The sequence below is a fragment of the Tachysurus fulvidraco genome, chromosome 16 (genome assembly GCF_022655615.1).
Source record: "Tachysurus fulvidraco isolate hzauxx_2018 chromosome 16, HZAU_PFXX_2.0, whole genome shotgun sequence".
Taxonomy (NCBI): Eukaryota; Metazoa; Chordata; class Actinopteri; order Siluriformes; family Bagridae; genus Tachysurus; species Tachysurus fulvidraco.
This window is the reverse complement of record NC_062533.1, coordinates 21816779-21831322: the sequence shown is the minus strand read 5'-3', so window position 1 is coordinate 21831322 and position 14544 is coordinate 21816779. Positions and strand designations below refer to the sequence as shown.

Sequence of the window (14544 nt, the reverse complement as noted above, 5' to 3'; positions counted from 1 at the left end):
GTAGAGTGTGTGTGTGTGTGTGTGTGTGTGTGTGTGTGTGTGTGTGTGTGTGTGTGTGTGTGTGTGTGTGTGTGTGTGTGTGTGTGAAGGAACAATGTCATTGGTTGGACCTGTAGAAGGAATTCAGCTCTTACTGAAGGAGAGCAGTACTGATTCTGTACAAACTGGGACATGTGGTTCAGTCTGAACTGAAGGATATGATGGAACAAGACAGATCATTCATTCAGGTCAGATGTGAGTCTCCAACAAGAGGAGAAGGGGGCGGAGTCATGCTATGGAGAGACTGTAGCACTTTGGAGAAGTTTTATATCTGTTTATCTGGACATTCGTCTACAATCGAAATGAGCAGCTCGAGTTCTGGAGTTGGAGCTTTGGGGAAAAACAGCATCATATAATACCATTTGTGTACAAGTCCAAGTTTATCAGAGCTTTTTATTTCTTAATGATCTTCTTAATGTTGTATTTTCTGTCTGATTGTTCATGACTTTTACATTTACATAACGAACATAACGAATTTTACATAACGAACACCATGTTCAAGCATAAGGGTGTCCATCAGTACACATGGCACCAGGACACCCTAGGTTGGAAGTCGATGATCGACTTTGTGGTTGTTTCATCTGACCTCCGGCCGCATGTCTTGGACACTCGGGTTTATATATATATAAATATGTATTATTTTATAATTATATAAATATTCTATTGTAAAGCAGGTCTGAATTTTGTGTTTATAAGTTCTATAGAAATGATGCTATGATGATTAAATATGTTCATCAATTTCATGTAATAATTATAAACTGTGTGTGTGTGTGTGTGTGTGTGTTTGTGTGCGTGCTTGTGTGTGTGTGCCTGTGTCTGTGAGTGTGTGTGTGTGTGTGTTTGTGGTTGTGTCTGTGTATGTGTCTGTGTGGTTGTATCTGTGTGTGTGTGTGTGTGGTTGTGTCTATGTGTGTGTGGTTGTGTCTGTGTGTGTGTGTGTGTGTGTGTGTGTGTGTACCTAAGTATCTCCAGTGTACAGTGTGGATCCTTCAGCCCATCAGAGAGCAGCTTCACTCCTGAATCCTGCAGTTCATTGTCACTCAGGTCCAGTTCTCTCAGACTGGAGGAGTTTGAGCTGAGAACTGAGGACAGAACTCTACAGCTTTCCTCTGTCAGATTACACTCACGCAGACTGGAAGAGAAATGATGAAATATCAGCACACAGGAAGCAAGCTGCACACAGGAAGCAAGCTGCACACAGGAAGCAAGCTGCACACAGGAAGCAAGCTGCACACAGGAAGCAAGCTGCACACAGGAAGCAAGCTGCACACAGGAAGCTCTCGCATCTTCCAATTTATATGCCTGGCTGAGTATATTTTTTTATTCAACTCCGAGTTATCTTGAGTCTACACTTTAATTCTTGACAAAGTATTTACTCGTCCCGCAGCGTCAGCTTTTAGCCAGCGAGCATAACTAGCTTGTTAGCTCGGCTACGGCTAGTACAAGCTCTCGCATCTTCCACATTTTCATTTCACAGACTGGAGTGAGAGGCAGGGAGTTGACCTGCTCAGTCCAGTGGCTCGCTCCCACCCTGCTCTCCTCCATGTCCTTTCTCATCTTTTAGAATCAAGTGATTTACAATAAATAAATAAATAAATAAACAGGTTAAATAGTCCGCATCTAGCCGGCTAGCACAAGTAGCCCATTAGCTCGGCTACCGCTACTACAATCTGTTGTACTTGCTCTGTAACACCATGCCGGTTACGTCTCTGCCTTTGAGTGCAGGTGAGGACGAATTGGAGCTGCACTCGGTAGAACTCCAGCTGGTTGCTGTGGAGAAGCAGATCCGCGAACTACAAGTGAAGCAGGCCGAGCTGCGGGAGCGGAAAGCCGCGCTGGAAGCTCCCCGGTCGGTCGCTCACCTGTCTCAGGTAAACTCCCAGGATGTAACTACCACTCCCTCCACCTCTACCCCGCGTGTTTCTCTGTCCAGGCCCAACACACCGATGAAGTGGCCTGCCCAGGAGCTGTTCACTCCGGCGCCAGGACACCGCAGGCCCTGGGTGCAGCAGCGGAGGACGCATGCCGGTCCCCGGCCTAGGACCTCTGCCCCTCCACCACCGCCGGTCTACGAGATCCCCACCCGGAACCGCTTCGCCCCCCTTCGCAAGGCGGACTGCGACAACGCGATCATCGGAGACTCCATCGTCCGCCACATCCGTGCTACGGTGGCTAAAGGTAAGGCTCGCACTCACTGCTTACCTGGTGCTCGTGTTCTTGATGTCTCTGCACAGGTACCTAGAGTCGTGAGCAGAAACACCAGAGCTGTGGTTCTTCATGTCGGCTCGAATGACACCAGCCTGAGGCAGTCGGAGATCCTGAAGAGGGACTTCAACACCCTGGTGGAGACGGTTCGCAGCACATCGCCCACGACGAGGATCATCGTGTCTGGACCACTTCCAACTTACCAGCGAGGAATTGAAAGGTTCAGTAGACTTTTCGCTTTAAATGAATGGTTACAGTCATGGTGTCAGGCTCAGAAACTACTCTTTATCGATAATTGGAATGTTTTCTGGGAGCGTCCTAGGCTATTCCGTGCTGACGGCCTGCACCCCAGCAGAGTTGGAGCGGAGATCCTCTCGGACCACATCTCCAGGGCGCTGAACACCTTCTGACTGGTAAACTACTCTTTAAATTTAAATCTTAATAGCCATCCTTCACCTCAGCACATTGACACAGAAAATGCACACATAGCTCACCCTATAGAAACTGTGTCTGTTCCCCGAGCAGTGAGATCCAAAAGTAAATACACGAGAAGTCCTCGAAATAATCTTACTGTAATTAGACCAGAAAAATGCCAAAGAAACAAACAAAAACAGTTCTTAAAGTTTGGACTTCTGAACATTAGATCTCTTGCACCCAAAGCACTTATTGTAAATGAAATGATCTTAGATAATAGCCTTACTGCACTCTGCCTCACCGAAACGTGGATTAAACCAAATGAATACATCAGTCTAAACGAGTCTACACCATCAGGATATATCTATAAGCACGAACCTCGTCTGACTGGTCGTGGAGGTGGTGTCGCCACTATCCTTAGTGATTACCTCACTGTTACCCAGAGAACACAGCATAGATTTAGTTCTTTTGAAGTGCTCGTCCTTAATGTTACACTATCGCACGTGCACACGAAGAAATCCCTGATGTCTCTTCCTCTAGCGACCGTGTACAGACCCCCAGGGCCCCAGGCCCCCAGACCCCCAGGGCCCTACACAGTTTTTCTTAGAGAATTCACAGATTTTCTCTCAGACCTATTAGTTAACTTTGACAAAGCATTAATTGTAGGAGACTTTAACATTCATGTTGACAACACAAACGACGCTTTAGGACTCACATTTATGGACTTACTAAACTCACTTGGGCTCAAACAAAACATCACTAGTGCAACTCATCGACGTAACCACACACTAGATTTAATAATATCACACAGAATAGAAGTCACTGATATAGATATCATACCCCAAAGTGATGACATCACAGACCATTACCTTATAATGTACACACTACCTGTAGAACAGACTAACTGTGTCTCACCACGTTATCGACTCGGTAGAACCATTATTTCGACCACCAAAGACAGATTCACAAATAACCTGCCTGATCTGTCTGGACTTCTTAATGTACCCTCAAACTCAAACGACCTAGATGCAATGACTAACAGCATAGACGCTATATTCACTAGCACATTAGACACTGTTGCCCCAGTCAGATTACAGAAGGTTAGAGATAAAACACTTGCACCATGGTATAATAGTCACACTCACACCCTCAAGAGAGAAACCCGTAACCTCGAACGGAAATGGAGAAAAACTAAATTAGAGGTGTTTAGAATTGCGTATAAGGACAGTATGTCCAGCTATAGACAGGCTCTAAAAGCTGCTAGGGCTGAGCACCTGAGCAAACTCATAGAAAATAACCAGAACAATCCCAGGTTTTTATTTAGCACAGTGGCTAGTTTAACAAAAAATCAGAAATCTGAACACACTATTCCATCACATTTCAGTAGTGAGGACTTTATGAGATTCTTCACTGATAAAATCGAAAGTATCAGGAATAAAATAGGTGATGCCCAACATATGAGAGCAACCAGTGACACAATCTCACCTAAGGCTTTACACAGCTTTACAAGTACAGGACAGGAAGAGTTAGATCAACTTATTACTACAGCTAAATCAACAACATGTTCACTAGACCCCATCCCAACTAAACTACTGAAAGAAGTGTTACATAAAGCTGGTGAGCCTCTTCTTAATATCATTAACTCCTCGTTATCTTTAGGTTACGTCCCGAAGTCTTTTAAGTTGGCAGTTATTAGGCCACTCATCAAAAAACCTAACTTAGACCCTAATGAACTATCAAATTACAGACCTATCTCACACCTCCCGTTTACATCTAAAATACTTGAAAAGGTTGTGTCTGTTCAACTGAGCTCCTTCTTACAGGAGAGCAACATCCTTGAAGAGTTTCAGTCAGGTTTCAGGCCCCATCATAGCACAGAAACTGCACTTGTTAAAGTTACAAACGACTTGTTCTTAGCTTCGGACCAAGACTGTATGTCACTATTAGTTCTACTTGACCTTAGTGCTGCATTCGACACTATAGATCACAACATTCTTCTAGATCGCTTACAATATTACACAGGTATTCATGGTCAGGCTTTAAGCTGGTTTAGATCCTACCTGTCTGACCGATACCATTTTGTAGAATTAAATGGTGAATCCTCCAGTTTACTACCAGTTAATTATGGGGTCCCTCAAGGATCAGTTCTAGGACCTCTGCTTTTCTCTATATACATGCTTCCATTAGGGAACATTATTAGAAGACATGGGATTAGTTTCCATTGTTATGCTGATGACACACAGTTATATATCTCATCAAAACCAGATGAAATAGCCACAGTGTCCAAATTAACTCAGTGCCTTAGAGAGATAAAAGACTGGATGAGCTGCAACTTTCTATTGTTAAACTCCGATAAGACTGAAATACTACTCATAGGTCCAAAAACCAGTGCACATAAACTCTCACAACTTAACTCCCATTTAGAGGGATGTACTATTACAAGTAGCTCGACAGTGAAAGACCTCGGTGTTATATTAGACAGTAACTTGTCTTTTAAAAATCATATCGCCCATACTACCAAAACAGCCTTCTTCCACCTTAGAAACATTGCCAAGCTGAGAAACATCCTGTCTGTATCTGATGCTGAGAAGCTAGTTCATGCGTTCATGACCTCTAGACTGGACTATTGTAATGCATTACTAGGTGGTTGTCCTGCATCTTTAATAAATAGGTTACAGTTAGTCCAAAATGCAGCTGCCAGAGTTCTCACTAGGACAAGAAAGTATGACCATATAACCCCAATTTTATCATCTCTACACTGGCTACCTGTTAGGTATAGAATTGACTACAAACTGCTGCTACTTACGTACAAGGCTCTTAATGGTTTAGCTCCCATGTATCTAACTAGTCTTCTAACACGTTACAATCCTTCACGCTCTCTGAGATCACAAAACTCAGGGCTTCTGGTAGTTCTCAGAATATCTAAGTCTACTAAAGGTGGTAGAGCATTTTCTTATTTAGCTCCCAAACTTTGGAATAGTCTTCCTGATAGTGTTCGGGGCTCAGACACACTTTCCCAGTTTAAATGTAGATTAAAAACTCATCTCTTCAGTCAGGCGTACACATAATACATCCCATAATATCATGCACCAGTACATCAGACCAGCGCATTTTTATGAACGGCAGATATGTTAATCCCTTTCCACTGCTTTTCTCTTTGTACCCATCCCGAGGCATCCAGACACTGTACCAGCTCCCATCGTCCTCTGTGGGACGAACCTTTGGACGTCCACTGAGCCGAAGCCGACTCTAAGAATCCTGAGACATCTCCAGTTAGACTCTGTGGTACTCAGAAGATCAGAAGTCCTTGAACCTCACACCAATACAACATTTGTTTGACTGTATATTACAATCACACCCCCAGTGTCACCCATATGAGGATGGGTTCCCCCTTGAGTCCGGTTCCTCTCAAGGTTTCTTCCTTTACCAATTTAAGGGAGTTTTTCCTTGCCACTGCTGCCTGAGTCATCTCAGACTTGCTCATAGGGGTCAGTGTGTTTGTGTCACACACACAAATCAGAGGACAGGACACCACATCAGCACATTTACAGGAGCAGGGATGTCTTTCTGCACTCCACAATCTCTCAGCTACAATTTATTATAAGACCATTAGGTCATGTACATAACACACACATGTGAGAGCGAGCAGCCTACAAACACTACACTCTGATCTGTGTTCAAGTTTCTACACCCAACACTGCAGATACAGTGCATTTTATTACAGAACATAAAGAATTATACAGCTGTACACTACCAGTTAATAACATGACAATACTAGTCGTACTTTACACTCAGTTATATGTTGGATTTCACAGAGACACTAAAACAGTTGGTGTGTGTTGTTCTCTGTGCTCGTACACGTACAAATCTGTCACCTCCAGACCTCTGATTTTACACACACACTGGTTCAGGTGTTTGGTGTGGACCTGAGTACAGGTGGTGTGTTCACATACGTCCAAACACATCCAAACTAAAGAGGAAGTTAGATTTTTTAACCTTATAAACGATTCTTGATCATGATTTGTATTTTTTTTATAAAATATAGATGTGTAAAAATCTCTCATCGATCATAAACAATGTAAATAAAGGATATTAGAAAGAACATTGTACTGTTTACTACAGATGTCACTGTTACTATTTCAACACAACTTAGTGAACCCTTCTTTCTCCACAGAGTAAATGGGATCATGTCTTTCATGCCTCCACAACTGAGAAGTGAACGTGGGGTTTTCTTCTCAAATCTGAGCTCCTTCCCTGTTTACAGAGTGACGTCACATCAGCACGACTGCACACAGCATCAGAAATAAACAAAGTCAAACTTCTTACCTTTAAATGAGTCACACTGTATATACACAAGTATTAGCTTTAGATGGATCAACATACAGACATTCGTTTGTTCAATCTAAAACACTGACTATACACATAGCAGGAAATCTAACCCACCTTGTAGGTACAAATCTAACACAACACTACTGTGTGTTACACTAAAGGATTTGTGTAGGTGGGCTTCAGGGGCCACCTTATTGTGGTGGAGGGGTTTGCGTGCCTGAATGATCCTAGGAGCTATGTTGTCTGGGGCTTTTTGCCCCTGGTAGGGTCTCCCAAGGCAAATAGGTCCTGGGTGACAGGCCAGACAAAGAGCGGTTCAAAAAAACCCCTTATGAGAAAATTTAAAACAAGGTCCGTGACGTCGCCCGGTAAGGCGCAACCGGGGGCCCGCCCTGGAGCCAGGCCCGGGGTTGGGGCTCGCATGCGAGCGCCTGGTGGCCGGGTCTTGCCCCACGGGGCCCGGCCGGGCTCAGCCCGAAAGAGCGACGTGGGGCCGATCTCCTGTGGGCCCACCACCTGCAGGAGAAACCGTAAGGGGACGGTGCAATGTGGATTGGGTGGCAGTCGAAGGCGGGGGCCTCGGCGACCCAATCCCCAGACACGGAATCTGGCACTAGGGACATGGAATGTCACCTCGTTGGGGGGGGGGGGGAGCCTGAGCTGGTGCGGGAGGTTGAGAGATACCGACTAGATATAGTTGGGCTCACCTCCACACACAGCTTGGGCTCTGGAATCCAACTCCTTGAGAGAGGCTGGACTCTCTACCACTCTGGAGTTGCCCATGGTGAGAGGTGACGGGTTGGTGTGGGCTTGCTCATAGCCCCCCAGCTCAGCAACCATGTGTTGGAGTTCACCCCGATGAATGAGAGGGTCGTTTCCCTGCGCCTTTGGGTCGGGGATAGGTCGCTCACGGTTATTTGTGCTTACGGGCCAAATGGCAGTGTAGAGTACCTGACCTTCTTGGTGTGTCTGGAAGGGGTGCTGGAAAGTGCTCCGACCGGGGACTCCGTCGTTCTACTGGGGGACTTCAACGCTCACGTGGGCAGTGACAGTGACACCTGGAGGGGTGTGATTGGGAGGAACGACCCCCCGACCTGAACCCGAGTGGTGTTCTGTTATTGGATTTCTGTGCTAGTCACAATTTGTCCATAACGAACACCATGTTCAAGCATAAGGGTGTCCATCAGTACACATGGCACCAGGACACCCTAGGTCGGAAGTCGATGATCGACTTTGTGGTTGTTTCATCTGACCTCCGGCCGCATGTCTTGGACACTCGGGTAAAGAGATGGGCGGAGCTGTCAACTGATCACCACCTGGTCTCCGGTCAGAGAGATCTTCAACTCCCACCTCCGGCAGAGCTTCAACCAGATCCCGAGGGAGGTTGGAGACATTGAGTCCGAGTGGACCATGTTCTCCACCTCCATTGTCGACGTGGCCGCTCGGAGGTGGCAATCCCCGAACCCGGTGGTGGACCTCGGAAGTAAGGGATGCCGCCAAGCTGAAGAAGGAGTCCTATCGAGCATGGTTGGCTCGGGGGACTCCGGAGGCAGCTGATAGGTACCGACGGGCCAAGCGAGCTTCAGCCCGGGTGGTTACGGAGGCAAAAACTCGGGTCTGGGAGGAGTTCGGTGAGGCCATGGAGAAGGACTATCGGTTGCCTCGAAGAAATTCTGGCAAACCATCCGGCACCTCAGGAGGGGGAAGCAGTGCCCTGCCCACACTGTTTACAGTGGGAGTGGGAATCTGCTGACTTCGACTTGGGACATCGTCGGACGGTGGAAGGAATACTTCAAAGTTCTCCTCAACCCCACCAACATGTCTTCCACTGAGGAAGCAGAGGGCAGGGGCTCAGTTGTGGACTCGTCGATTCCCCAAGCTGAGGTCACTGAGGTAGTTGAGAAGGTCCTCAGTGGCAAGGCACCGGGGGTGGATGAGATCCGCCCTGAGTACCTCAAGTCTCTGGATGTTGTGGGGCTGTCTTGGTTGACACGCCTCTGCAACATCGCATGGAGGTTGGGGACAGTGCCTCTGGACTGGCAGACTGGGGTGGTGGTCCCTCTGTTTAAGAAGGGGGACCGGAGGGTGTGTTCCAACTATAGGGGGATCACACTCCTCAGCCTCCCCGGAAAAGTCTATGCCAGGGTACTGGAGAGGAGAATTCGGCCGATAGTCGAACCTCGGATTCAGGATGAACAATGCGGGTTTCGTCCCGGTCGTGGAACACTGGACCATCTCTATACCCTCGCCAGGTTGCTGGAGGGTTCATGGGAGTTTGCCCAACCAGTTCACATGTGTTTTGTGGATCTGGAGAAGGCTTTCGACTGTGTCCCTCATGGTGACCTGTGGGGGGTGCTCTGGGAGTATGGGGTCTGGGGCCCTCTGTTAAGGGCTGTCCGGTCCCTATATGACCGGAGCAGGAGTTTGGTTCGTATTGCCGGCAGTAAGTCAGACTTTTTCCTTTTGCATGTTGGACTCTGGCAGGGCTGCCCTTTGTCACCGGTCCTGTTCATTACTTATATGGACAGGATTTCTAGGCGCAGTATGGGGCCGGAGGGAGTCCGGTTTGGGGACCACAAGATGTCGTCTCTGCTTTTTGCAGATGATGTTGTCCTGCTGGCTTCCTCAAATCAGGACCTTCAGCGTGCACTGGGACGGTTTGCAGCCGAGTGTGAAGCGGCGGGGATGAGAATCAGCACCTCCAAATCCGAGGCCATTTCTCAGTCGGAAAAGGGTGGCTTGCCTTCTTCAGGTTGGTGGAGAGCTCCTGCCTCAAGTGGAGGAGTTTAAGTATCTTGGGGTCTTGTTCACGAGTGAGGGAAGGATGGAGCGGGAGATCGACAGGCGGATTGGTGTATCTTCTGCAGTGATGCAGTCGATATACCGATCTGTTGTGGTGAAGAAAGAGCTGAGCCACAAGGCGAAGCTCTCTATTTACCGGTCGATCTACGTTCCTACCCTCACCTATGGTCATGAGCTTTGGGTCATGACCGAAGGGACGAGATCCCGGATACAGGCGGCCGAGATGAGTTTCCTCCGCAGGGTGGCTGGGCGCTCCCTTAGAGATAGGGTGAGGAGCTCAGTCACTCGGGAGGAGCTCAGAGTAGAGCCGCTGCTCCTCCACATCAAGAGGAGTCATCTGAGGTGGCTCGGGCATCTGTTTCGGATGCCTCCTGGACGCCTCCCTGGGGAGGTGTTCCGGGCATGTCCAACCGGGAGGAGGCCCCGGGGAAGACCTAGGACACGCTGGAGGGACTATGTCTCTCGGCTGGCCTGGGAACGCCTCGGTATTTCCCCGGAAGAGCTGGAGGAAGTGTCTGGGGAGAGGGAAGTCTGGGCATCCCTGCTTAGACTGCTGCCCCCGCGACCCGGCCCCGGATAAGCGGTAGAAGATGGATGGATGGATGGATGGGCTTCAGGGGGCTATAAGTGACATGGTAGAATGTAGTGTACCAATGTGTAATATTTTAGCAGTACAGAGAAAAAAACCAGTATGTTATTAATGTTGTACAACAAAAATATAGATTCACTACAGCTGCTTATAAATACAAACACAGTCCACAGCTTAATGTCTCCAAAATCCACAGAAAGTTTCCAAAGAACGAAACCTGACGTCTCTTCAACAGTAACGGTGATAAACTTGACCGACCGTCACGTGCGACCGTCTTTGTGTTCACCGTCTGGTTTTACCACATCCACCATCTTCTGATGCAGTGAACCAGACAAAAAACTGTCTATAATTCAACCACAACAGATTAACAACAATCACGACCCAAGAACAAGAATGTGATCATTAACAGTTTGGTGTCTTTGTCGAGCTCCAAGTAGAACAAAACAGGACTTTTTAATAACAGCGGTCACGACACTACACTCACCTGTGACACATTATTCATCCTCTCTCTTTTTACCTGCTTGTACACTTGATAAGCAAAGAACAAAGAACCCCATCAAAATAAAAGTCTTCATATAAAAAGTCCCATTTAAACTCCATCCTCTACAAACAGGTCAGTGTTAGAGAATGAAAATCTTCATCACACATCTGAGTTCGCTGCCTAGCTTGTTTCTAACATAATAAGAAGATAAAGCTGAACATTTTCCCACTTCGTCTGTCCAATGTGTCGAGGTCCAAAATGATGGTTGATGTTTTATTTACCACGAGCTCAGTCCTTGGTAAAGTTTAGCAGTAGTGCAGACTGAAGGAGACTTTTGTTTGTCCTTCGTATTGGGTTACAGTTTTAAAAAGCATTTATGTTTTATTTTTATTAGAAAGAACAATTGAGTAAAAAAGCCATGACAGAGTGAATCTCCCCACAACACTGTGTCACACACAACACAAGATGAGGAACTTCAACATAAAGACATACTTGAAAGACATTAGAGTGTTTTAATATTTACTTTTTATAGTTTCTATCCATATTGATCCCATTTTGTCAGTCTGATGTTTTTCTCATCTGTGAGAGTTTTGTTAAATGTCACTTTCACTATAAACAGAACAGAAAAAGTCTTTCACTGGTGTTTAGTTCAGAAATGTCTTTAGTTCTTAAATGCATGCAGTTATTTTGTAGAGATATTTTTACATACATTTTAGAGAACACTTAATTTTTCATGATTCATATATAAAAGCTATAAAATGCCTCATATGATGTTATAAGATGTTGTCCATGTGGCCCAGCCCTCAGTTCAGATATAACATGTTAGTGTAAAAAGTGACACAATCTTCTGTAAAAGTACCAGAGGTTTGTGTAAAGATGATTAGAGGAACTATTAACACACATTAATCCAAACAGTGCAGTTCAGTGTTACATTAAAATAATAAACCATGCAGTAATACAGTTATAAATAAAAATACTCACTCAGCTTTTCTGGAGGCTTTGACCACTGGCAGCAGCTTCAGAAGACATTCATGTGATGGATCAAATTTACTCAAATTAAACACATCCAGCTCCTGTTCTGAGGTCAGTAACACAAACACCAGAGCTGACCACTGAGCAGGAGAGAGACTGGTTCCTCTGAGACGACCGAAACCTTCTCTGTTCAGGTAAGTTTGTATTTCCTGCTCTAGAGAATCATCATTCAGTTCATTCAGACAGTGGAACAGATTGATGGATTTCTCTGGAGATGGATTCTCCCTGATCTTCTCCTTGATGTACTCCACTGTTTCCTGTTTGCTGTGAGATCTGCTTCCTGTCTGTGGCATTAAGTCTTGTAAAAGAGTTTGATTGGTCTCCAGTGAGAGACCCAGAAGGAAGCGGAGGAACAGGTCCAGGTGTCCATTCTCACTTTGTAAGGCCTTGTCCACTGCACTCCTGAGGAGATCAGACATGTTTGACTTCCTGAAAAGATCAGACAGATCAGAGGTTTGGTGTTCTGTTACATTTCTGCTAATAAAGGAGAGAAATGTGTATAAAGCAGCCAGAAACTCCTGAACACTCAGATGTATGAAGCTGAACACCTTCCCCAGGTGAAGTTCAAACTCCTCTCTGAAGATCTGGGTACACACTCCTGAGTACACTGACACTTCTCTGACATCAATGCCACACTCTCTCAGGTCTTCCTCATAGAAGATCAGGTTTCCTTTCTCCAGCTGGTGGAAAGCCAGTTTTCCCAGTGCCATGATACTCTCTCTGGTCTGCTGAGGATCAGGGTCACTGATGGTACTTTTGGTCCTTGTGTTTGATCTGAAAGATCAGGAAGTGTGTGTACATTTGAGTCAGAGTCTTGGGGATCTCTCCACCCTCTGCTCCACCCAACATTCTCTCTAGAACAGTGGCTGAGATCCAGCAGAAGACTGGGATGTGGCACATGATGTAGAGGCACATAAACACAACACACATTACACACTTTAAACACAACACACACATTACACACTTTAAACACAACACACACACCTTGAATATAGAGTCCAGCTGATTTGTGCTGATGTTTGATTTTTGTGGTCTGTGAACAAACAAAACCCATCATGTAATATGGACTATATGTATTCATAGCTGCACAAATCACACACTAATAAATACACACACAGATATTTAACAGTATCCTCTTAACACAATACACTGATTTCAGGATTTCCTAACTGACACCAACATGTTTAGAAACAAATGTTTGAATAAATGAATAAAATCTTTATATAGTCATTAATGTCCCAGGTGTAAATGTTCTTCTGTAGCACCACAGACCCTCCAGCTCAGGGACTGCAGACTGAACTGAACTCTTAAAGCACTTTTCCTCACTGCCAGTCCGAGAGCTGCAGCACTGCACAGTTTAGTGTTTTACTGCTTCAACACCTGATAAAGCTCATGAAGGGCTTCATAATGAGACGAGTGAGTTTGATCAGGTGGAACACTGCTGTAAAACACCTCACTATACTGACCTCACATCAATAGACCTGTCTCCGTCTCCGAAGTTATATGGACGTCCCATTGACTCGTCACTCCTCATGGACACACAGCTGGGTTCTGGTGAGTCTGATCTCTTTCCCTTCATCATTCTAGAACAGAAATATCAGCAATAATTAATACTCAGCACTGTTAAACAATGTGTTCATCATTAAACACCAATAATTCCATCTTTTTAATTGAGATCCAGTCTGTACACTTATTCAAACAGGAGACAGGCTTCATAAGTCAGGAATTACACTGATATCAGGAGTCCCAATCACAGCTAACTGACTCAGCTGGGTCTTAAAGCCTGTAGAGTTCACTGACACAAAGCTATGCTGCTCTTATGCTCCACATTACACAGTCATATTTACTCTTCTCTCAGTGAATAATTTGTCTAAACTGTTCTTAGATCAGATCAGTGATATATTCACTGCTATTAAACACCTTAAAGTTGACTTCCTGTGTTAACTAGTGAGTGTTTAGAGATACAGATGTGTCCCCATGAGACGGTGTGTATTTATTACTGGTGAATGTAAAAGTAAGTCACCTCTCGTCTTTCTTTAAGTCCTGTTTCCCAGACACACTCATGTTGGAGGTCATGTCTCCTTCTCCAGATTACAGCAGGACACACGTTTACTTCACTCCAACATCGGTGTGTTAAATTAAACCCTGAATCAGCACAGAGTTCACTTACAGGAAATAGTCACGCTATCAAGTTATAAAACAACCTGTGTACATTAAAGCTTCAGTACAAACCCACAAAACTCTTCTGTATCTAGTGTCACTTCAGTGTGTTTATATATTAGAGCTTTAGATACTCACTGTGTTTTTACTCCTCAAATCTTTTACTGTTCACTCGTCACAAAATGGAGCTGCTGACTTTCACTTTTATTACAGTTTATACTGCAGAGGGGGGAAGGGCAGTGACGCAGACACACACACACACACACACGCAAACACACACACACACACACACAGGCGTGCACGGGTAAATAACAATACACTTCTATACCATTTGCCAGTAACAATAATAATTAATAATCGAGTATTACTCGATTGCTGCCACGTTTCTGACATTGACGTCCTTTTTTTAGCGCCATCATTAGGCTCTAGCAGAGTTTAGAATGAGCTCATGTCATTAGCTCGACTCGAGGAAATGCATTTAATGACATTAAAT

The 14544-nt window shown here is 45.4% G+C and overlaps 1 long non-coding RNA gene across 2 annotated transcripts; it reads right to left on the bottom strand.

Moving 5' to 3' along the window:
* Positions 1 to 12870: 12870 nt before the first annotated feature.
* On the bottom strand, positions 12871 to 14249 carry LOC113653447. Of its 2 annotated transcripts, none has more exons than XR_007138210.1 (3): positions 14190 to 14249; positions 13358 to 13474; positions 12871 to 12924 (listed from the first exon to the last, which is right to left on the bottom strand). It is a non-coding gene; the product is annotated as an uncharacterized LOC113653447 (long non-coding RNA). The 2 variants fall into 2 exon arrangements; XR_007138209.1 differs by lacking the exon at positions 14190 to 14249 and adding an exon at positions 13915 to 13975.
* Positions 14250 to 14544: the final 295 nt, after the last annotated feature.